General features: G+C 33.6%; 1 long non-coding RNA gene across 3 annotated transcripts in view; it reads right to left on the minus strand.

Annotated features, from left to right (window-relative positions):
- LOC136357834 (uncharacterized) overlaps window positions 1-24670 on the minus strand; it is a 732797-nt gene extending 708127 nt beyond the window's left edge. For all 3 annotated transcript variants that reach the window (XR_010742962.1, XR_010742963.1, XR_010742964.1), the window contains exon 1: window positions 24611-24670. This is a non-coding gene — a long non-coding RNA (uncharacterized lncRNA). The remainder of the gene's footprint in view (window positions 1-24610) is intronic.
- Window positions 24671-24973: the final 303 nt, after the last annotated feature.

The raw sequence follows: 24973 nt of genomic DNA on the forward strand, positions 1-24973 counted from the left end.
GTAGAGGAAAGTCTTATCTCTGGAATTCTACTTTTCTTCAGTCCTTTCTAATTTCATAACTTTAAAGTCATTTGCATTTTCAGAAAATGTGTGTTTTATTTATTGCAGTCTTTCACTATTTAGACTTCTGAATATTTCTAGAAAACAAGACTTAACATTCATTGATATCAATTTGTGTTCTACTGCCAACCCATAAAGGGGAATGTGTTTTTCTTTTAAGGTAATTTTTTTCTTTAGCTAATGTATCATAGATTCCTAGATAAGAGGGTCTAAATGGTATAACCAAATTAAAGAGGGAGTGCAAGAGGGCACTTAGGTGGCAGATCACTGATTTTCCATTATTAGAATTAAGAATCACCCCATTGGCAGTTTCCAGACCAGCCCAACTCTACCAGACAGATCTGTCCCAGCGAAAGGCAGTCCTGAACAGCAATGAATGACACCTACAAGTTATTTAGACTCTGCACTTCTTAGTAATAGCTTTACAGCTTCAGGCTATGATTACCCTGACAAAATTAACATAGACAAGACATAGCATTAAGCACTGGTTGAGCCCATTTCCTGTTAGTTTGCCTAATGGTGTTGGATCAGTAATCATTGCTGCAGAGGCGCAGTAATCCTACACAACTCACCACATTTCAGGGGATAAAATGGATGGAGAAGTATTGATAAAACCACTTTGGCTTTAGGGGCAAGCCACACCATATGTCTTGATGTTAGGGTTATAAAGTGGACCCTGGTCCTTTATATTTACCTGTTGGAATATGGCTGAGAACACAGAGTTGTGTGTGGCATAGTGACAAGGATAGAAGGGAGACAGAGGAGCAGCCACTTTTGCAGCTTTGAGGGAAAGTGATTTAGAGATGTGTGGAAGCCGGGAAGAGGACAAGAATTAAAATACCGAGCCAAAGAATTTTAAAGCTGATCCTAAGAGCAAATCCATTCCAGAACGTACACCTCAACAATGTAAGCAGAAAAAATTATTAGACAGACAATTATAGGAGCAGCATCTTTCTTAAGAAAACCCAAACAAACAAAACCAACAAAAACCATCCCTCAAAAAACCAGGTAGAAAACTACTGTGAAATTTTATTTCAGGCCAGAAATAGAAAAATATATAAATACATATAGGAAGATGTTTTATTTCAGCATATATACTTTATGTAGTATAAGCATAATTTTAAAATTCTTACCCAGCCTCCTTGAGCAGAAAAAGAAGCAATTTTGTCTGTTTCTTCTGTATTGACCCATCCACTCATCTTTATGACAAGGATACAAAGTGTATCACTTTCACAGCACAAGTTGAATTTACCATGACTTCCTCATGAAGACTTCCTCATGAATTTTGCAGACCTGTTAAAATCAATTCACTTTTCATGTGACAATACTGTGTTATTCTTTGTGCAGCAGAATAGCCCACATTTGAAAAAAAAAATACAAATACCTTTTAGGATTTTTTATCTTTTGACTCTAGACTATTTTTTTTCTTTGAATGAAACATTAATTTTTTCAGAGACATTCCTGCCATTTAAGGAATGTATTATGATTCAATTTGAAGATTCTGATTCCATATGGCATGGAATATACCTTTATTCAGATGGCTGTAACTGTTCCAGCCATGTCCCCTCCCAGCTTCTTGCAGGCCCCAGTCCACTTGCTGTCAGGATGAAATGAGAATCAAAAAAGTCCTTTATGCTGTGCAAGCACTTCTCAACAGTAACACTCCCCCACCATCTCTATATCAGCAACACAGTTCTCAGCACAGACACAAAATATAGCCCCATGCCAGCTGCTTTGAAGACAATTAACACTATCCCAACCAAAACCAACAGACTATTACAGTTTCTGAGTCTTCCCCCCAGGTGAAAATATCTCAAACTCAACAAAATTAATCAGTTTTTGGGTTTGGTTTCTAATTTATCCAGTCTTTATTTGTAGGAAGTACCACCAAATTGCTGAATGTTAAATTACTTAAGTATAGTGTCATTCAATCTTTCCAGTTACTAAAGTCATGGAAGTGAATAAATTACTCTCTTAGATGGTTTGCTTCAGAAATATGGCAACTTTTTGTTACTCTAGAATGCTGGAGAATACTTAGAATACTCTAGGTTAGTTCAGCTTAAACCAGCAGCTGGGATAAAAACAATTATTCAGCTTTTGCTCATGACCTTTAAATGTGCACTCAATCATGGAATTCTCTGTCTTGAAATAGAGGGAAATAAATGGTAACCACAACATATGTCACTAAATGTTGCCTATTACAAGATATGCACTGAGGTTTATAAAAGTTCATAGCAGATATAAGTAAATCTGAGACAAAGGAAATTTGTTGTAGCGGTTTTGGTACCATTTTTTTGTGTTCTAATGGCATGTTCAGATTTTGTGGTCTAATAACTGAATGGGTGAATGCATTTTCTTTCTTTGGCAAAATATCTAAGTGAGGCTATATGTTGACATGAAAACTAGGTGCAAACACACTTTCCCCAATGTAATAGTTATTTGCATTTCCACATGTCTCACAGAAATAGTTAAGATTTTCCAAAAACATGCTGCTAACAAAGTCCTTATGCCTTATCGTACCTTTCAATTTTGGGTATGGAGAGCTTGTAAGAGGTATTTTGAATCACCATTGGAAACCAACTAATTGTTAAAACCTTTTACAGACTGATATTAAGCATGCATATGCCTATCTTTAAATTGCTCAAATATTCTCTATTTGACTTTTCTTTCTGGAAAAATATATACTCCATTTTCTTGTTTAAGTACAACGTCTGGCAAAATTAAACCCTTCCCTTTAATGCTAGGCTTAAAACAGAACCATAATGTAAATATAAGTGAATAACCATAAACCAGGATTTTGTTATATACAAATCTGAGATCAACTCTTCTTATCATCTACTTAACCACATTATCACCTCATTTTTCCTCCAGTATTTCTTTGTCAATTTATAACAGGATAAAAATTTAAATGTGATTTTACAGTTTAGTATTAAAATTTCATTATGAATATTAATATTAATAAATTTGAGTACATTCATATGTTAGAAAGACTAAAGAGTGAAAGTAATGCTTTCTACTGTTGCAATTTTTGCCTTAATATGATTGAAAATTAAGAGCAGATTTCCAAATCTCAAAATGTAAGGTGATACCAACACAGTTTTAAAACACGTTTTAGGCTCCATAGCAATTCACTTTGTCTAAGTACCAATCAGGGGACTAGATTTTATTGCTCCGAAAAGAGCTGATACCTTTTTTATTATTATTACTAAACTTGTATCTGAAAGCTCAGGTTTTCATTAGGACTCAGTTATTCCTAATTTTAAATCAGTTAAAATTTTGCTATAAATTCCAATTGGAATACATGCATATAAACTCTAAATGATTTTTAAATCATGAGTTGAAGCAGAAGGAAGAAACCATTGAGAGTCATTGTCTAATTTGTATAACTAGCTCATATAGTAACATAAAGGTATTCTTTAATGCATCCATTACTTTTCGGGGTGTGATTGTTGAATCTTCATTTTAAGTGGACCGCAAGGGCTTCCAGACAGGAAATATCTTCGCTGATCTGTGCAATTTCGGTATTAAAAATAGCACTGCCAGAGTTCTAGGTGAATGTCAAGCTTACAGGTGAAATAATTTTTTTATTATTAGTTATTATTTCTAGTATTTTCAAACATTGTTTTCTTATTTTTCCAATGAGACATTGTACAATATTTTTTAATAACAAAACTTAATAAAAATATTGTTTGGATTAGTATTTACCTTGACAAGTAATATTTATAAATTATTAAAATGTTCAGCTGTAACTTTTATATTACAAAATACTCATTAGTATAACTTACACTAAATATACTGATTATATTCAGATTTCTAATTAAAATTCCTTTTGAGGTTTATCCATTTGGATAGCTATCTCAGAATATTAAAATATTCTCTGATCTCAGCTTCAGTTTAAAAGTGCTCAGACTCTAAAATCATGCTTTTTTATGCTCTTTGGACTGCTGCACCATTTTGTGACTTATAGACATATAATTTGAATTCTATATAACTCAGCATCTCGGGAATTTTTCAAGGCAATCTATATATATGAAGTTTCAGCTTCTCAAAAAAGGCATTGAAACTGCTGATAAGAGTCATGGTAGAGTCTAAAGAAAAACAGATTTAAATAAACAAGTTTCATTACTGCCATTAGCTTTGTCATAATTAGATATGTGTGAAAATATTAATAAATGGAAGTTTGGAAAAATACATGGATATGTGTGAATGTGTGTGTGTAAACATACACAAGTATATGCACATATGCATAGTAATAAATATACATGCAAATATTTTTGTTTACATGTGTATTCATTTGCAATTGCTAAATAGTTAAGGTTTTCAGGGACATTGAAAAATCTTGGAACCAGATATTAAAAGAACGGTGATCTTAACACTAGCCTGGTTCAAATTTGAACGAATTATCTGAAATAGGATGGCTCACAAGATTTAGAAGATATCTGTAACTATTTTATAGGTTGCTAAGCAATCATGATTGGAAGAAAAATGAAACAACAGTTTACCTTTCCAAAAATAATACGTTGTTAAATTTATACAGGGAGAAGATATGAGTTTGAAAGGCTGAAGTCACAAAACAGTCTTTAATACACTCAACAGTTTACAGTTAGATTAAAAGGATGATGGGGGAAACAATATTCATAACATTCATTATATTAATAAGAATAAGAATAAGAATAAGAATAAGAATAAGAATAAGAATAAGAATAAGAATAGTAAGTAGTAGTAGTAGTAGTAGTAGTAGTAGTAGTAGTAGTCATAATGGTGATGGTGATAATTATGATGTTTAGGAGTCTGAGAGTCCTCCACAGGGTGCAGGTGGACCTCTGCTCCACCACAGACCTCCATGGGTGGCTGGGGCATGGGTGCTTCGCCATGGTCAGCACGACAGGCTGCAGGGGAATCTCTGCTCTGGCACCTGGGATACTTCTCTTACTTTTATATCTGCAGGGTTGATTCTGTCACATATACTCTCTCCTATCTTCTCTGGCTACATTTACTGCTCTGCAATTACTTTTTTTTCCCTTTTCACAATATGCTATCATATACTGGCATTACTACCATCCGTGATGGACTCATCTGTAGGCAAGGGTGGGTTCAACTAGGAGCTGGCTGGCATTGACTGCTTTGGACAGTATGAAAGCTTCTACCAGTTTATCACAAAAGCCACCCTTGTAGCTCCCCCACTCCCAAAACTTTGCCATGCAAACCCAGTATGGTCTTTGTTGTAGATATGTGAAGAGATCTCTTCTGTCACTGTGCTTATCTTGAGTGCCTATACATCTACTGCTTTGAAATTTTCATTAATTGCAATTAATGAAATTCAGTTAATTGCAGTTAATGATTCAGTTCCTATTCCTCTCTTATTTTTTCACTAGGAGAAAGTATGAGTGGGAAGTTGTTAATATCTTAATATCAAAATATTAACTCTCTGCCTTTATTCTTTAATTGAATTTTCGCACTTGAGGGTAGCAATGATTCAACTCAGCATTGGATTTTTAGTGTATTTGTAACAAACTAATCTAAATGTATGATTTTTAAAGGATTTTAAAAATCTTTGACATTGTCAGTATGGTTTTTTATTTCTAAGAATCTCCCATATCACTCCAGTAAACTTGTTTTTGTCAGGGTAAAGACAAAATGTTTCAATGAGGTGCACTCTCTGGTTGAACCTTTATATGGGAGAAGGAGGATGAAACAGCAATTGGCGACACTTATGATTCCTGTGAAGTGCAGAGACAGCCAGAGTAGGCACTTCTAGCAGTGACAGCAGGAGTAGAGTATGTTTTGACAAGCACAGTGACATCTTTGCATAGCCTGAACTCTCTGCCAAAACTTTGGCAAGAACAGTCGCTTAGGCCTGCTTGTTAAATATGTTTAATTTTAATAAATTGTTACCCTTGTGTGTACTAAATATACTTATGTATAAGTATGTAATTTCATTAATTTAAAATGCACATCTGTGATTTCTTTTCTGCAACAAAACCTCTCATACATTTTATGGACCATGTTAATAATGAATAACTGGGATATGCCAGAAGGTTTTTAATATAAAATAGAGTAGATTTATGGCAGCAGTCAGCTGGCCTGTCACACAATAAATACATGTCATGGGTAGAGGACACTAAGACGTTTTCATGGATCCTGCCAAATCACTGATTACTGTAAAAATAAGAGTTTTGAATGCTTTGTACTGTGAAAGATATACTAAAACTAAGGAACTATTGATTCCAGATGACAACTAGGCTATTTTCAAGAAAAGGAAACCAGAAAAACATGGATTAGATACACGGATACTGAAGGGCAGAATGCTTGTTAAAAAGGGTGATGGATAGGGATTTTTGAATGGGGTACCAGTGTTCTCAGAGTTATCAGTTGATGGCTGGAGGGTGACAGAAGTCTATGTTGCAATGGTCAACACCATCTTTAACTGGATAGTATGTTCCTGCTCTTTCTGGATGTTCCTAATGCCTGTGAACTCCCACAAGATAGTGGACATTGTTTGATGGGAGATCTATAAAGTTGCATCTTGAAACAAGGAAGGATACAAATAGATCCTGTGTCAGTAATAGCAGGTCTATGCACAAATCTTGAGTATTGTTTGACATATAAGATTGCTCCAAATGTATATGTTTTGGCATTTTAATTGCTTTAATACATTTATGCTTCTAAATCTAATTCCATATAATCTGATACTGAGAAGTACTATGAGGTATTAATTTACTTTTGTCCTCTGGTGATTTCCTTTAACCTGGACTTCTCTTTTTAACTGTGAGGGATGTCAGGATGAAATGAACCCAGTCCTAAAATGCTGGCTTTCTTTTGTATCTTAGCACTAAAGATGACCATACGTTATGACAAACAGAGCATTTAATCTCAGAGGTTGTAATTACACAGGCAAATGTCACATTACTTATGGCAGTATACATATCTTTTGCAGATTGTGGAAAACATAAATATTTCCAGACTGCCCTGAAGGAAATAATGTTCCAACACTGTAGCAGGAATGTAGCTCAGTGTAAAATCTCATAGAAAAGAAAGATAAGCATATTTTAAACCTCAACCGATTTCAGTCTCCCACATTCTCATACCCACAAGCCTCAAGACACATATAAATAAATTGTGAGTGTCCAAGCACTAAGACGCCAGCATAGAGGTAGTTTGCACTGGGTTCTTTGCATGGATTGTTAAGTGTGTTGATTGTGAAGCCCTTCTCCACACTTCTTGGCTCCTCCTGAGGGCATGCTGGTTTTAAATGACTCCTTCTACTCTTTAGGAGCTGACAGTGATTGATCTCTATTCCTGCCATAATTTTTTGAGTCATCAGGATTTAGAGCCTGTCTCTGTTTTAGGACTCGTTGTCTTGAGCAATTGTAGGTAGCAGTGTAGTAAGATCTTGTTGACCTGGTCCAGCAAATGATAGCAATATAGGGTGTTTTCATAATCTTTATCTCACTCAAGTTTTGCTCCTGTGTGTTCATATGCACTGTCAGACTCTCTCTTGCTTGGGTCCATTTTCCCTTGGTTAGCTCCTTTGGTGTCATTATCAGCTTCAGCTGCTGTAGACACTCACGTTTGCCTCTCCAGACCACAGCACCTCCATTGTTTTTTCTGTAGTGCCAAAGGCACCCAACTGGTGCTCTGCCTTGAGGGACACCAGCACCGTGCAGGAGTGTGACTATTCTGCACCAGTAAGGGGAGACCTGACCCCCCAGGCAAAGGCTGCTGATGGGTGCTCTTAGTGTATTTGGCAGTCTCTCTTCCCATGGGAGGACTGAGGGCACCATTCTGGCCTCCCTTGCCCAGTGTGTGTGGGATAGTACTGTTGACCATCCCACCTCTCCTGGCAGCCTCCAGCACATGGCCAGAGCTGGCCAGCACCACCACAGCCAGTCAGGTCACCACCTCCCACACCTCTCCAGCTCCTGAGCAGTGGAGCAGGTCAGACCAGACTGGACTAGGCTAAAGCTAGTCACCACCAGCTACAAGGCAGGACATACAATCTTTACAGATGGTCCTGAAGGGCCAGAATTCTTTTTATCTCAGTTCCTGAGTTGTCTCATTTTTACACTTTTGACACTTTCCCCACATCCCACTGGGGGAGAGTGAGCAAGTGGCTGTGTCAGATTTTGCCATCTTCTTTTTCACTTTCTTAGTCAGCTATCCTGTCTGTATGTTGTGGAGAAAAGATTTAGTTCTTATTTTTTTAGTCTGATTTTGAATTTCCTTGATGTGGACTTTTTTTTTTTTTTTTTTTTTTTTTTGCATAAACAAACTCTAGATAAAGAAAAGATTTTTTTTTTCCTATGTGTACATTCCTGTACATAAAGAAGTGTTGGGAGGAGCTTTTGGTGCACAAGTCTTTTCCAAATAACATAATGATTTAAGAAGATAGTATATCAAAACTGCATCACCCACCTAAAATGCCTCTCCTTCAGAGAGAACACATGCCATGCTTGGCTGATTGCTTACCCTGAATCTCTTGTCAGAGAATAAATGGGAATAGATCTTTTCTATAACACAGAGCAAACGCTGCCTCTAGGTACAATACTATGACATTTTATGAGGACTTTTTTTCAACAAGGTGTCACATTCTCAGTGATTTATTATCTGAAATTTTTATTCTCATGTTCCTTTTCATCTGTTGTATCGATTAATGTGTTGATATCCCCAGTACTGTTTCATTAACTTAAAATAGAGAAACCTGGGTTTACTAATAGTAATAATGAAAAACTTTAATAGTAAACTACTAATGATGTACAAAATCATTTATACATGCCTTGGTACTAGCAATATTGAATTTTAACTGATTATTGTTAGCTCAAGTACAGTTTAAAAACAACGGTTGCAAAAATATAATTTTCAAAGATGTTGAAATCTATTGAAAAATGGCTTTAGCACTGTCATATAAATTCCTTCTGTATCTGGGGTTCTAGAAAGTTAAAACAACTGTGAAAGAATCATAAAATCAACAGCTACAGAGCAAACCATTTTCCTCGATGTAAGTTTTAGGCAATGTGACTTAGTTCACTCCTTTTTTATGATCTACTAAGAACTTTTGACATGCTTGTAAAAATGGAAATAGTAAGTGGGAAAGGCAGTATTATGCAGAACTCAAGGCAGTATCTGTGCTTCTACACAAGTATCTGAAATAAACATCCATAAAAGAAATGAATTATGTAACTTCACTCAGAATCATCATAGAATTCATTCTGGAGATATTTGGCCAGGCATTTCCTTAGTTTTTTTCCAGGAAAATGGAAAGTAAATTCCAGGAAAGCAATATGGTGGCAATGAAAATTAGAAGTATTTATAAGTTCTTTGTTTTAAAAACAGGAAGAATTATCTGTTAGAACAGCTGGCCTCAAATGGGCAACTTCCTGTTTCAGGAGTTTCAGCCAAGTTAGCAATTCCCAATAAACTCTGCTTTTTTGGTGTGACTGATCAATAAATCGCTACAGTGGAAGAAATATAGACAAGGGCAATATGCTCTTTAATCTCAGGGGAAATTGTGGGGAAGAGCTGACCACAGCTGTTGGCAATAAAGCTGAAATCATGTCAGCACAAAGGGAACCAGGGGTGGCTTTTATTTTAGCTAAGTGTCTACAACCACTGAGTGGATCAATTGGTTCTATCAGCTGACCTAATTAAGCAGTTATATCAGCTCAGTGAATCAACCAGCTGTTACTGTTTGCCCTGGTTTTGACCAAAGATGATAAATGTCTTCCTGAGTTAGTTAGTCCATTATGGAAGGGCAGAGGAAGGGGTTATTGTATAAATTATTTAGTTCAATGTGCAGTATGGAGAATAAATAATCAACAAATATTAAAGGTGGTTTAAGTACTTCTATTTCTTTCCAGATTTTGGGGATACCCAGCTTGTTGATAGTGAGTATATTACAGAGAATGGCAATGACAATCATATTTATATTGTAAACTAAATATGTATTTGGGTTAATATGCTCTGCTACACCGAGTCTCTACTTGTATTGTGACATATTTATTGTCGTATTGCTCTGCTGAATCAAAATGTTATGCAACATCAAATACCTCAAGTAAGTAATTTTGGTATTAACCATTAAATCCTGTACATGAGGAATGTCTAAAAGAATTTGGTGAAAGAGTGTTCACTCTGGTATTTGGCTTGTTGCTATCTTGTCCTTATGTGTAGACAACAAGCCTGTATTATTTATTTATTTATTTATTTAAATTTAAAACACTTTTATAAAAAGCTTATCTTCATGGTTCACAAAATCTTTTTTTTCCTTTCCATTATACTGATAAAGGTTAGATGCAATGCAGAAAAAGAGCACAAATTTTCAAAAAGCTGGAGACATAGCAAGTAAAAGAAAGTATGGCTATTAAATAGTTACAAAATGCAGCAGTAAAGGAAGGGCCCCTAACTCAAATGTTTCCTTTTGTATTTCTGCTAACAACTGTTTAAAATATTATCATTCTGAGGGGAAAAGATAGGAAAGGCTATGCACATAATTGTGACATAGAGCTATCAACATTACATTTTAAATTAAAAATTTTCATGCTGTTTTCTCATTGAATAACCATAAGGACTTCCAGAAATAAAACCAGCTCTAGTTCTTTATGTATGAGCCAGGTGCTTCAGATTTAAAAAGTCTGAGATTTCCAAATAGAATTGCCCTTGAAAGCTCTCCTAAGTAAGTCTTCACAGCTTCTTGCTTTTTGTAAATAAGTATAGCAATTTGTATTTTACCCCTCTAGAGTTATAATGTGGATACCATTTTCCATAGGCAGAGAGATATTGCTTAGTACATAGCATTTGAGGGTGTGGTTTCTTTATTGGATTTAAGTTCTGAATCTATTTTTTTTTCTATAAAACGAAGCCAAACATATACAAGGAAAGCAATGCCTTAATCTTATTACCTGGAGAATTCTTGAGGAAAAGGTAAAATAGACTATTTTCAACCAAAAAAATTCCAAATACCTCCTCCAACAGTATTGTCTCATATCTTTTAGATGTAAAAAATACTCCAAATAATTACTTTTTAAATCTTTTTTTGACAGCTACTTCAAAACTTACTTTGAATGTAGTAGTTGTTCCACATCCACACTTGAATTGCCTTCACTGCACTGTACAAGTTGAGAGGTTCTTTAGTTGACGCCCAATGATTTCTCCTCTCCTTTGTGAGAATTTCTCTTTAAAACAATATTTTGGCAGCTATTTATTCTCATTGTAAACTTATGTACTATTAATTCTATAAAGTCTAAAAAAATTATATTAAGGAATTTTAATGTTTTATTAGTATTTTAATTTTGAGAAAAGCAACAAAACCAAGAATTTTTAAAGATTCTGAAAACTGAGTAGTTGCAACATCTTCCTTTTGAAAATGTAAAGACCATTCTGAATAATAGATGAAAGGTGGAGGCATTTCATAATATTGGGAGTCTTTCATCTCTCAGATACTGATTCAAAACTAACCTGTAATAATATTGACCAGTAAAATATGTAAAGTGCTTGGTTAAAATATGTTATGACCTCAATACTTTACTTGCCTGGTCTTGCAACATCATGATGTTAAAAGTTGTCTCACATCCTCAGTCATTAAAAATTATTTTTGTTTCATTCTTAAAGCAGTCAAAATAAAATTATATTTGCAAACAAAGTATTCAATTAATGTCCACAACACATCAATAAAAATAATAATAAATGCAGCATAAAATAGGGGAATATTTTCCCAACATGAATTAAATACTAGTGGAAAGCATATTTCTTTGAAGAAAATTAATTATTAAAATAAAACCTGACAAATTCTCTGTAATATGTAACAAATACTGCATTTGATGGAAGGAAAGTCTTTTAAATTGTTAAGTTAGGATCAATAGAACAGACTATTTCAGTTGGGAGGAACATAAAGCCATTATCTAGTCCATCTGTCTGACCTCTTCAACCAAAACTCATCGTACATTGTTAAGAGCAATGTCAAAATACATCTTTAGTGTCACCAGGTTTGAGGAATCAACCGCCTCTTTAGGAAGCCTTTTCCAGCGTCTGGCCACCCTCTAGGTAAAGAAGTGCATCTGTTGTGCCAGTAGTGTTTGATGTGAACTTGAGGAGCTGTTGACAGCTAATAAAATGATCATGTTTTACGTGACAGGAAGAAATGTTCCTTTTTTGCCCTTGTCAGCTGTGCTAGGTTACCGACAAAAATAATAATGTTTCTGTAATGCTGGAGAGGAATTGACAGGACAGCTGTTGAGTGGAAAAGCAAAGGCTTCTTTGCAACATATGGATAAAAATGTATTTTATATCATGATACATGTACCTAAAAATATTCAGATGACAGCCATTTTCTTACCAGAGCCAATTTAAGTTACTCGGAAAAATAAATTAGTATATTGAATTTATTTTAGGAATGAAAAAAATTGTATATCTGGAAAAGTAGAAGAAATAAAGATAGAAATGTTGTATCATCTCTAAATATTTCCATCAATATGTCATCTTGATAAATACCAATATATAAAAATTATGATTTATTAGTCTGATTGTTATTCAAGGGTGCAAGAATATGTTCAAGACACATATGACAAATTTTACTAAAAAAATGCCTACTGGTTCCTGACATGAGATACCCTTCACTCAGAAATTCTAAAGGTGCTTCTAACCAGACTAGCTCACTGGAAGGACCACTTCCCTAAGACAAGTTATTGACAACTGACCTATGTGTGGCAGAACTATTTTAGCTTATCATATGACCACAGCATTGACTATTTAATGATACCCTTTGTTTCAGAGGAATGCTGACTCATTGCAAACAGCTGTGAAGAGAATTAATGTGTTAATAAATTCATGTGTCAATTCGAGTTTGATTCAGAGAAATGGTGCCTAGGTAGGTTGTCAAAATGTAACCAGACCAGTAAGTGGTTTTTGTCTTGGGAGTCATTGAACTGCATGTTTTCTTCCTGTAGCAGTACATCCATAAAAGGTAGGTCAAGTTAGGAAGTAGAAATTTTCCATTAGCATTGTAGTCCTGAATAGACAAAATAATTCAGAATTAATTTATTTAGAAGGAACAAGGATAAGTCTGACATTCTAACTAGTTGAGTTGATTTTCCTTAATGGAAAGACCTGCAAAGCAGTTTTTCTAAAATCTTAATGCATAAATTAAAGAGGACCTATTTGCACCAGTTAGGGTGAATGTCTCAGTATGGAAGACAGAAAAAGTTCCTTTGTCAGGAAGTTCCCCTAGTTCAGATGTAGACAATGGCACGCAAGATCACTAAATGAACAGGATGCGGAGAAAAATCAAAAACACTATATGACAAAGAATTTTCTTTAGATAATTTTGAAGAATAGAAAGAATAAAGTAGAAAGCATAGAGTAGAAATGGAGGAGAGGAAGAATCTGTTCTAATTCCCTGCAAGGCTATAAAAATGGTTTTCTATATAATCACAGGTATAAGATAAATTATTATTTCTTCAAAATGTTTAACAGTATTGAAATTTTCCTCCAGAAAGACCCTAGCAAGATGATGGAAAACATTTAAATAGCCCTTTTTATTACTTTTTGATATCAGAAATATTCACTCTTTGCTTCCTTCTTTAAATAATATGTCAAAGAAAAATATTGCCTCAAACAAAGCTCTTCCATTAATATCTACCAAATATTTCCATTTAATTTTTATCAGGGACCTATAGAATTTGCTTATGAATAGGCTATTATCTTTTAAAATCATGTAAGTGAGGTCACTCCAGATAAACTTACTTTATCATAAAGTGTGAGTGCATATCTAATAATTCATTCCATACTCTCAGAATGCTTTGAATGTTGTAGTCTCATACATTATTTACTGATTAATTAATTCTATTCTATTATTGTGAGAGGACATGGACCATGGGAATTATGCTGTATGCATTAATAATGAAATCAATTAAGCTTCATTTTGCTTGAATGAATCTCACATTATTGAATCCAGTATTTGTTGTTTTTTTGGGTTTTTTTTCATATAATCTGAAGTTGAATAGAACTGAAGTATCAGTTTTTTTGAACCACATTTACAGTAAAAGTGCAGATTCTTCATTTGAATACTTACCACATAAATACTGATGACTAACAAAACAAACTGAATTTTTTTTTATTTAGCTTTCATCTGAATTTTGGTATCTGTTGGAGTCAACCCAGAAAACGTATTTAAAGAACACAACTTTTAAAACAGACAATGGCCTTTCACAGTGCTTATTCATGCCCAGAGTTAAGTTATTTCTAAGACTGTAATGTCAGAACTTTGTGATGTGAAAATATTTCCCTTTTATTAAAGCTATGGTGTGAATTGTACTAATAAACAAGTGAAGCAGAAAATTGTGTAATCTTTTGACTGAACTTGAAGTACAGAAAATTATTAATAAATACCCTGTCAAATGTGACACAGGAGTTAGAGTCAAAGCAACAGGAGTTACTGTAGAATAAAGTACCCATACTATCTACTCAGAGACCTCACAGCCAACCTTTTCCTGTAGAACTTTAGTTCCACTTCACTGAAGTGTATTTCAGTTTCATTTCCAATTCCTTTTAACTTCTTGCTCCTGATCTTATGTGTTCCAATCCCATGAAGTGCTAGACATCTTTCTCGGGAGATAACTATTTATATTTTTTTTTTTCCATGGGTTCTGATAGTTTCTTCTGATACAACTTTTACTGAAATAACCGATACAGTTTGTTTCTGTGTGATTCTGTATCACTAAAGAGTACCAAATCTCTGACAAAGGAAGAACATTCATGTAAGTGTAATATATTCTATCTATAGTTTTCTAGAAGCATAGTAGATTCCTTTTTTTTTTTTTTAAATATAACAAGGTTCTCTGTATGGCATAGTAAATATTGGTTTGATTACATTTGCAGATCTGGATATTAATATAGGAAGAAAAGGAAAGAAGAAACAATTCCTGATGCTACCTTTTTATTTAAGCAAAGTGAAGACCAAATTCAATAAAGAACATTACCTCAATTGTATTCATGTTAAAAAAAAAAAAAAATCTGTCTTTTTTATAAGGCCTAGTGCTTTTCCTAACTGCAGCATTTTACAGTCACCAAGTGCCTTCTGGCAGAAGTTGCAGATCAATATAAATTGCTGGTCTTTAAAAGCAATGTCTCAAATCTATCCCTGTAGTCTGGTCATGTGAATGTTATACATTAAAATTAAATATGGAGCTCATCTTTTATGAGGATATAAGCATAAGAGAAACAGGAATTTCCACCTTAATTTTAAGTACAGACAGGTCTCTAATATGTAGAAAGCAGAATAAAATAGCATCTTAAGTTTCTGACAACACAGTCCTGCTTTAGGTCTGTAGGAATATTGATATTTCTCCAAGAAAAACTATGTACATTATACACATATTTTAAAGGTCTATTGCTAATTTTAATTATGTCTAAGCAAAAAATAAATTTTCAGAATATTAATATTGATCTTTCATATTTTTAGGTGTCACTTTATTCCAGAAAGCACCTGAATTTGTGAAAAAAATTCAGACATGTAAAATAATTTTCCAGTATTAAATGATGATTCAAAAATGAGAATGAGTTTCCTTTCAAACTCAGGGGTTATTAACAACAATTTCCGACATTCATGTTTTCTCCTCAGTAACTCAACTTATTCCCAATCATATTCTTGTTTCTCTTGGCTGTGAAAATTCTCCCATTAAACTTTTCAGTGAAATTTATCGCATTTCTCTCTTAGATATTTACCTTGGCAGTCCCAGCTAAGCTTTTGGTATTTGCTTTGACCTTGAAATGGTTACTCTTCTTTTTTACCATGCTTCTTCCACACAGAAGATCTCTTGATACCAGATATAGCTGCTTAGTTTTGTTCAAATCCATCATCACTAGTTCTTGGGGTTGCTTTGTTTAAAACAAGAGCTACTGGAACTGTGAAGACTCCTAACTATTCCAGCACTACTTGCAAAGAAACTGTGTAAAGAAGAAAGATTTTGGTCATACTAGTTACCCCATTTTGGTCCCAGGCTCAAAGTCTTCTGCTGTGCTGCCCTCAGCCAGCATGGAGGGTTCCAATTTATCCTTCTTCTCTTGAAATTACCACAGAATCACAAAATGAACTAGGCTGGAAAACACCTTCAAGATTATCTACTCCAACCTGTGACCTAACACTTCCTCATCGACTAAACCATGGCACTGAGTGCAACATCCAGTCTTTTTTCAAACATGTCCAGGGATGATGACTCCACCACATCCCTGGGCAGACTATTCCAGCATGTAGTCACTCCTTCAGTGAAGAATTTTTTTCTAATGTCTAAAATGTCTATATTTTCAAAGACTGAAGCATATTCCTATAACTCAAATTATTTGATCCATGGCATTGTTGGTCTTTTGTGATAACACGCAGATGTCTCAGCCTTTCTCAACTGTCTTTGTCTCTCTCCAGTTTAAGTTTCTGTTTCTGCCATAAATTTAGAGCCATTCACCGTAAATTGTCTTGGTCTTTTGTCAAAGAGTTTAACCAGGTTCTTAAGCTGCCAGCACACTTCAAGGGATACACTGATCCTCCTCAACTCCACCCCTAGAAAGCCTACAGGTCACTCAGTCCTTGTTGTTGGCCACATGTCTTTTTCTTGCTGATGCTGGAAGTAGCACCATCCATGCCACTTGTCTTTCACCTAACTTCTCAAATCTCCCATCTCCAAGAGCACCTACATAAGCTATAACTAAGAGCGTCAGGGCAAGCTGAAACACCTGGCAGCAATAGCCTTGTGTTGAGCCTCAGACCATTGAGAAATTTCACAGGAGACAAAATTCACCCAAGTTTCTTTTCCACAGTTCTAACCACAACTTTAGCCCATGAGTTTTGAGAGGAAACTACAGAGCTGACCTTAATGAACCTGTTTTCCTACCTTTAACATGGGTCCCAGTGTCCTCAGCTTTCCTTCATCCATACATTATTTCAAACATCAGACATAATGAGATATATTCTGGTATATTTTCCCCTAGAAATTATAATCCTATCCCAAATCTTGACCATAAACTCATTTTTTGTTCCTTATTTTGTTCCTTTTTTTTTTCTCAGAAGAACCTAAACAAAACCAACCCTCAACTCAGTATACTTTTGTATCATTTCTGTAATATTTGAAAAACAGGGAATATTCTTCTGTTTGTTATTAGTAATTTAGTTGTTAACCTTTCTTCAATGGTTAAGATTGATTTAATTCATTCTCTTTATTCTTTGATTATATTAATTCTCCACTGAGTTTGACTTCTAGAGAGAACAGCTCTAGTTTCTCCCAAAGAAATACTTTTACATACTGCAAAAGGATACCTATTTTTCAACTGTTAGGTAAACTGTCATGTAGAACACTTGTTGTCATGTAACAGTAGTGTTTTTCATGAACTTAGCTCATCCTGTTCAGAAATCTGATCAAAGCAGAAATATGGATAGCACTAAAGAGATTAGGCTTCAGTACATCTTCAATTTTATGTCCATCATTTTTAGGTAATGATAATCATTGATTTAGTTTTTCATCATTAGTGCAGAAAATCTACTTTTTGTTATTGTTGCTTAATTAAGAGATGTGATGATAGGTGTCATATACCCAGAGGAAAAGTTTATTTTCCTCTAAAATATTATTGGTCTTTTTAAAAAATTAAATTTATAATTTAATATAACTGATATCCAAATGCTCCTTAAGACATAGTTTGATATGCATGCCTTCAAATACAGTAGCAGGATATTTGTTTTATTCTGATTTGATTTTATCTTGTCGATTGGATTTTAGCCCATTGTATATTTTCTGTGGAATTAGGATGTTTTAGGGACAACAGAGAATCTTCTGTCTTAGTAAAAGTCCTTGGGGAAAAAATAAAAGCGAGCAATAAGGAAAAAATCCAAAATGATGCCTGGCTTCTTGTCTTCGAGGTAACTTATCTTTATGTAGCTGAAATGAGAACCTAAATCTGTTACCAGCAGACAATGACAAGGCCTCAGGCAAATAATAAAATCAATCATGATGTTCCTGTTTCAATCCCACTTCCCTAGCTACTTCTTCTCAACTCAAAGGAGGGAATGGCACGATATTATCTATTTATTTTTAAGTCTAAGTTGTTCAAGTAAACTGCAGATAAAAATAAGACTTAAAAATGAGACATAAAAATGGACAGATAGATAATTGATTTCAGTCTCAGTTTGTCTTTCATTTGTGGTGGGTTTTTTTTTTTTTTTTTTTTTTTTTTTTTTTTTTTTTAACTTCTAAAGCAGCTAGATCCAAGTTGGTCCATCCACTTTGCAGAAGCCTAGGTTATTTATATAACAATCCAGTAGTGACATTTTGTAATACTATTGTTTAAAGAAACTATGTGTATAAAAGAAAAACTGCAAATATAGAAGAAGGTTGTGAAATAAAGTCATAGGGGATCTAAAGAGTACTCAATGACAGAAAAACCCACATCTATTTACTCAGACTTTTTTTGTTTGCACATTTAAGATAGTAAAGGATAAAAATAAATAAAAAAATCCTAAATTATCTCAGAAACTGAAGGAAACGTAGTGAAATGTAGTTGAATAAGCTCTCGATTTTTTTAAAGGTATTGGAAAGTTGTAACATGTAAATAATTTAATTAAGATTACCTACTTCTGCATGAGAATAGCTTTTTAACAGATTTATAAAGGACTTCTATAGCAAGTGCTAACTGGGTAAGTAAATCTAGTTGTCTTCTCAAAGTGACAACAGTGTGAAAAAATAATAACTTCCTGAGGTAAGCAGATTGCTTAATCCAAAGTGTGAATAGATTTAGTCTTGTGAGAAACCACAGTACTTTGGAGTAGTCAGTGTACAGTTTGTGACCTAGTCATTCTACTGTATAAAAAGTGTCAAAATTTCATAGGAAATAACCTAACAAAAAGAAGTATGGAAAGGGCAATTTATGCTGGCGGGAATTTATCCAACATATAGAAAGTTTCCTGTACATTTAGTTTCATAATTTCATGCTTGAGGTGCCAATGCATCATGGATAAGAAAAAGTAAAATGATGCTGAGTCTAAGTGAAATGGAAAACCATTTGGACATAAACTCTAGATCCTTTTTTTTTTTTTTTCCTCCTAAATAATGAAGAGCAATTGAAATTAGAAATATGCTTAATGGTGCAGAATAAATTGAATATCACCAAAGATAATATACAATGAACACTGAGCTTGTCCTCTTCATTTCTGACTCAATTTAACTAGGTGATGCTGGAAACTGAATCTTATATTTGAGATTCCTAAGGAATATAAATATACATATTATTTAATGTGATAAAGGTGGTGAGGCTGAACTTGATAGTATCTATCAGTAAAAGAAATTGTATAACTGTAATATATACCAGTGGGTTTTACAGAGCTTAATAGAAGTTCCAATGCTAATAATATTCAATCAATGAGTAGAGGTACTGTGTGATCAGTATTGCCCATCAATAAAAACAAAATATCAAGTAACAATGAAATTATTTGAAATCATTATTTTACTCATTAAATGTCTGTCTGGATTTGCAGTACTAGTCAGTGGGAAAGGATGCAGGTTTAAATTATGGCTCTGATGTTTTAAGGAATATTTAATCTCATTGTTTAGCTGTTTATATTGACTTTCAATTGACATTAACAATGGCAGTGATATTAGATCAATGACCACCTCTTTTAGAAATTTATTCCATTAAAATATTGTAAAATGTTAGTAATAAATGCAGTGTAAAATAAAACTTGGACTCATGCAGGCTCACATGTTCAATGTGAGAATAAAAAAGAATTTTTCCATATAATGGTGTAATTTTTTTTTCTGATTCAATAGCAAAAAGGTTTGATGTGCATTAAATATTTGAAGAAGAAAATGAGGGTCAAATAGCTGGAAAAAGAAGACTTTGGTAGGAAAAGATAAGAAAGCTTCGCTCTCGATTTTCTTGATTTTAATTTCACTATTTTTGAAAAGGTAATTTTAGTTTTTTTGTTTGTTTTGGTTTCTTTGTCTTTGTTTGTTTTGTTCTTCAATTTTTTTTAAAGGCAAATAAATGCTCATGTAAAACACCTCAGACTGAAAAATTCAAAGCTTGAGGTTCCAAATAACAAATGGTAAATAACCTTGATTTCAAAGATAGAAAACCATGCTGTTAAAGCAATACAAGGTTCAGCTATCATTAAATGAATTAAAATCAAGAAAAATAAGAGAGTGAAACCCCCCCTCTCCCAAGTTTCTCTAGTGAAAGCCAAGACTAAATCTTGGAAAAAATTGAGATAATAATTTCTGAGAACTCATGAGTCAGATTCATCAACAAATTCAAGTTATTTATATTCAAAAAGAAAATTACCAATTAATTATACACAATCCTTAGGTATATTTTGTTTCTTTGATTTATGTGGGTCTTTTTTTTCCTGCCTTAACTGATTACAACTCTTTGGAATAAACATGATTACTAAGATTGCTAATACATTTTTAAAAAACTGACTGGCGCACTATATTTCTGGTCTATATGTAATCATTGCTGAAGTGATAATTTTTTAAAATATGATTTTCCTGTATTTGCTCTTCAAACTGACAGGTTGACAATAATTTATTTCCTAGAATAGCTAACTAGCTAAGTTTTTTCATTCCCTAAGTGGATTTATCTCATACTTCTCATATCAAGAAACATGAACATTAATATTATATTTTAAAATAAATTTTATAGAGCAAAATGTTAAAAGGGTAGAAAAATATGAGCAAACCAGAAGCATTTGGACTGATGAATACTAAGGCTTTTATAACTACAGAAATAATTAATGTCAAACAGACATTTAATAACAGATATTACATTGAGAAAAGAGGAAATAAAAAAGGAAAGACTAAGAAAAGTAGAAAAGTAAAAAATAATAAAAATAAATCAATGCTAAATACATAAAACCAGAAAATCATATATCTTTTAAGACATGAACTTTAACAACAAAATTTATCAATGTGATAACATTCATAGATAATGAAATTTTATGGAAGATTATAATAAAATTAAATTTATTCACAAATAAAAATGAAAGAAAACAAGTACTAGAAACAAAAAACATCGAGCTGAAAAGGTAGAGAATCCACTACATTTAAAGAAAGACCTGGAAAAGAAGAAATGTCTGCTGAGAGAAACTGTAATTTAAAGAGAATTGCAAAATTGGCCTTCTCCCATCCCCACTGAACAAATCTTTAATCAAAATAGAGGAGAAAAAAAAAATCCATATTCTGTATTACAAACATAGTAGAGGGAAGAAAAGTGTACTCCCTCTTGTATAGTTAGTAAGCTCAACACATTTTTTTGTCTCCTTTTCTCTCTGTCCCTACATCTCCTCAGTGGAAGCTTTACATAAGCTCTAGTTGGTATAGCACTTCAAGATATTTACGTGACCCATCTCTGCCTCATTTCATTCTTAGATTATAGACAATTTGGAATATGTAAATACCATTCTGGTATCATTAAGTAAAGAAGCTGTTGCCTTCCATTAAAAAGTTATTATGAATAAATCAAACTCAGAAAGTGTGTAACTGCTCAGGAAGAAGACTTGAGAGAGCTTTGGATATTCCAGGCACATCTTTGTAGCAGCAACTAAACTAGACAAGAGTTAAACAAGAATGACAGAATATTATTTCCTCCAGCATTTAATAATTGCCCAAGCTGTGGTTTAAAGAGTAAAAAAAAAAAAACCAACCAAACAAAAAAAAAACCAAACTCATTTTGAAGATCACCTCTTGATAAGGAAAAACAAAAATCAAAATCTATCCTGCTCACATCATTCCTATGCTTTAAAACACCCATTTTCTATACAAGTCGTGTTTCTCAGTGCATCATAATGAATCACACTTTCTTGCTCTTTTCCCCCCATTTTTTATCTATTTCTTTTACTTTTCCATCAATTAATGATTGCATAGTGCTATCTCCACTGGTTATTGGCTTTTTCTAATGAATAGTCTTTTGCAGTTCTTTTCTCTGGGGAAGTTATTATCAAAATCAAATATGATTAATCTTTGGGTTTTCACTTCATTTTCTATAAAATCTCAAAGTCTTTACTTTGTCCTCCAACATTTAGTAGCAATCTTATACAGTACTGAACATGCCTCACTGTATCACTTTTATGGCCCAACAACATTTGCCCCTTAAAATTCAGTTGTCTAGTTAGGTGCTTCTCCAATACAGATTCTAAATTCCAGATAAAAATAACTGGCTTGCCATGCAGTTTACTGCCTAAGGGTGTTGCTGACAGCTGTATTGTAGCGATTTTCATTTTGATTTGCTTTAGAATGTCTTAAACAAGAAGAGGTTCCTATTAGGCACATTTTTTAGCTGAAAAAATAGCAAAACAAAGAGAGACATTCTATATCTACTAAAAAAATTAGGGTCAGAATTAAATGTGATTTGTGTACTTGAATTTGTCAGATGGCATCTACACCCATTTAGTTTTGTTTGCATGCATACTTTATTAAGTTTCTTTATATTTTCATTTTAAGGAATAGTGGGTAGAATCAGTTTTACCTGTGGCTGGAATAGACAGCAGCAACAGACAATTCTGGTTTTCAGTAACTCTCATTTGATAAAAAAAAAAAAAGACAACTGGTGCTTTTCTGGCACTTTTCTACATTGTCGTTTATGGGAATAGTTTTGGGTCCCTATCACAGAATTCTGATGGAAATAACCTCTCACACTTCCATTCTCTCTCTCCAGGCTGCAAGGCCTAAATGAGGGCAGGCTGGGGTACCAAACTCAAAGGACTCCACCTTATCTGTTTAAATCTTACTCTACCACTCTCCCTGGCTGTGCAAGTTAGAGGAAACAAAAATGATGTGGTTAGCAGTAGACAACTTTTTTCAATTTGTGGTCAAATAAATAAAAGAAAATTAGAATAAGACTTTACCAGGCCAAAGTACTGAGGAAACACGTGTACAATGAGGTAATGTAGGTGCATGTGCTCTGATTTTGTGTGACTCTGGGACTACATTCAGATTAATATTCTGACATCAGATTCTGACTTACTTTCATGATAAAACAAAAATAGACCATAACTCCACAACAGTAAGAAAACAAAGAGTGAACACTTTAAAATACTTTAAAAATTATTCCTTCCTATTTAGAAAATAATTATAGATGGTTAGTACACACGAAGAACAAAATTACTTTGTTTCTAAGATGCAGTTGCTATCTCTAGAAATTGTATTGCAGCGCAGTTGCATCAACACTTAAAAAATTCTCAGTAAGATTATTTTTCTGCAGAGACAAATTCTAAATATTTCAATCATAACCACTATAAATAGTGCATATTGATTGTTCTATTGCACAGTCTTCGTTTGACTAAGTCAAAAGAGAAAAATAAACAATGGGTTGGAGAAGAATAAGATTTGCTATGATGATGTATCCAGGAAGCAGGGCAAAACCCTTTTAAGATAAAGTGGGTACATTTGTGTTGTGGTTTGAAAGTAAAATGAGTGAGAGGAAGGCTGTATAGGAAAAGAATAATTACCATAACCATAAAATGGTAATGTGAGAATTCACTTTTTAGTCAGTCTGACTGTCACATGGTTATCTATTTCCCCCACACCCCAAGCAAAGAAACAAGAGAAAAACAGAAAAAATATGGCCCTTGACAGTCAGTATAAGTGTCTTTATCTCTGTGCAGCAAGAAATTCAAAAAGTTATCACAATTAGAGTCTCTTGTCTTTTCTAAAATTGACATGCTCTATATTTTTTGACAGAATCTGGGGCAGATGCCTCAGGAAGCTGGAAAGGAAGTTTGCTCATGTCTTGAGAGAACATGGAAGAGGGAACTGTAGACTTGTCTTTTGTGAAGCTACAAATAAGGAAAGCTCCAACATCCATACTTCTTGGTCTGGAGAAACTCAGAGAATGTGTAACTACAGTATGGTTGGATGCAATATGAATACTACAGGTATTACAGGAGGAAGGGATTGATACACAGTCCATGTTCTTAACAGAATTGCTTGTCCAAGACTGCTTGAGCTCTGCTTTTAGCCATTTCAGCAGTCTTCAGGCACCTAAAATTCAGGGAACTGAGGTTTTTATCTTGGTTTCAGGTTTGGATTTTTGTTTGTTTGTTTTTGGGGGTTTTTTGTTTGTTTGTTTTGGTTTTTTGTTTGTTTTTGTTTTTTTGTTTTTTTTTTTTTTTATCTTTAGAATAATGCTGCACATTCAGTTTTCAAACTGAAATTTTCAAACTACATTGAGTTTTCAAAATTATCCCAGTATTGTGATATACATATTATTTTCTATCACTGTTTTCAAAAGAACTATACCATGTAACCAAGGTGAAAAAAAAATAGTTGAACAAAAGAAATAACTGCAGCATCAAATGGAGCATCTAAGTAATTTCATCAGCTCTCATTTGACCTTTTTCACAGCTGGATTTTTAATAGACTAAGAGACAGCACTGAAGTAATGTGCTGTGCTTTCAGCCAATGAGCACAGATTTCATGACCCTGAATGGTTCAGATCTCCATTCAGCACTCTGTTCTTCCTTCATCCTTTTAACTTGATTTTGTTAAAATCATTGCCATACAGCTTTACTTTTTTTCCTCAGCACTTTTTTTTTTTTTTTTTTTTTTTTTTTTTTTTTTTTTTTTTTTTTTTTTTTTTTTTTTTTAAACTTAAGTTCACATCCTTTTTATGAGGGTTTACTAATTCATGGAGAGAAATGTAGAATATTGAATTGGAGGGATTTATTTCAATTCTGAAAATTTTTGCATGTATACATGAGCAAACAGGTCCATTAGCATGAATTGTATTGTTAATATCCTGAAATTTAACATTTATTTTTAAAGTAGCATTTTTCTTACATGGATAGCATAATAAATACCACACTGCACGTGCAGGTGCACTGGAGTTAAAAATTATGATACAGTGGTATAATACCCCAGGAATACTTATCTCTTCTTATGAAGATGAT

The sequence above is a fragment of the Sylvia atricapilla genome, chromosome 2, assembly GCF_009819655.1.
Source record: "Sylvia atricapilla isolate bSylAtr1 chromosome 2, bSylAtr1.pri, whole genome shotgun sequence".
NCBI classification, from domain to species: Eukaryota; Metazoa; Chordata; class Aves; order Passeriformes; family Sylviidae; genus Sylvia; species Sylvia atricapilla.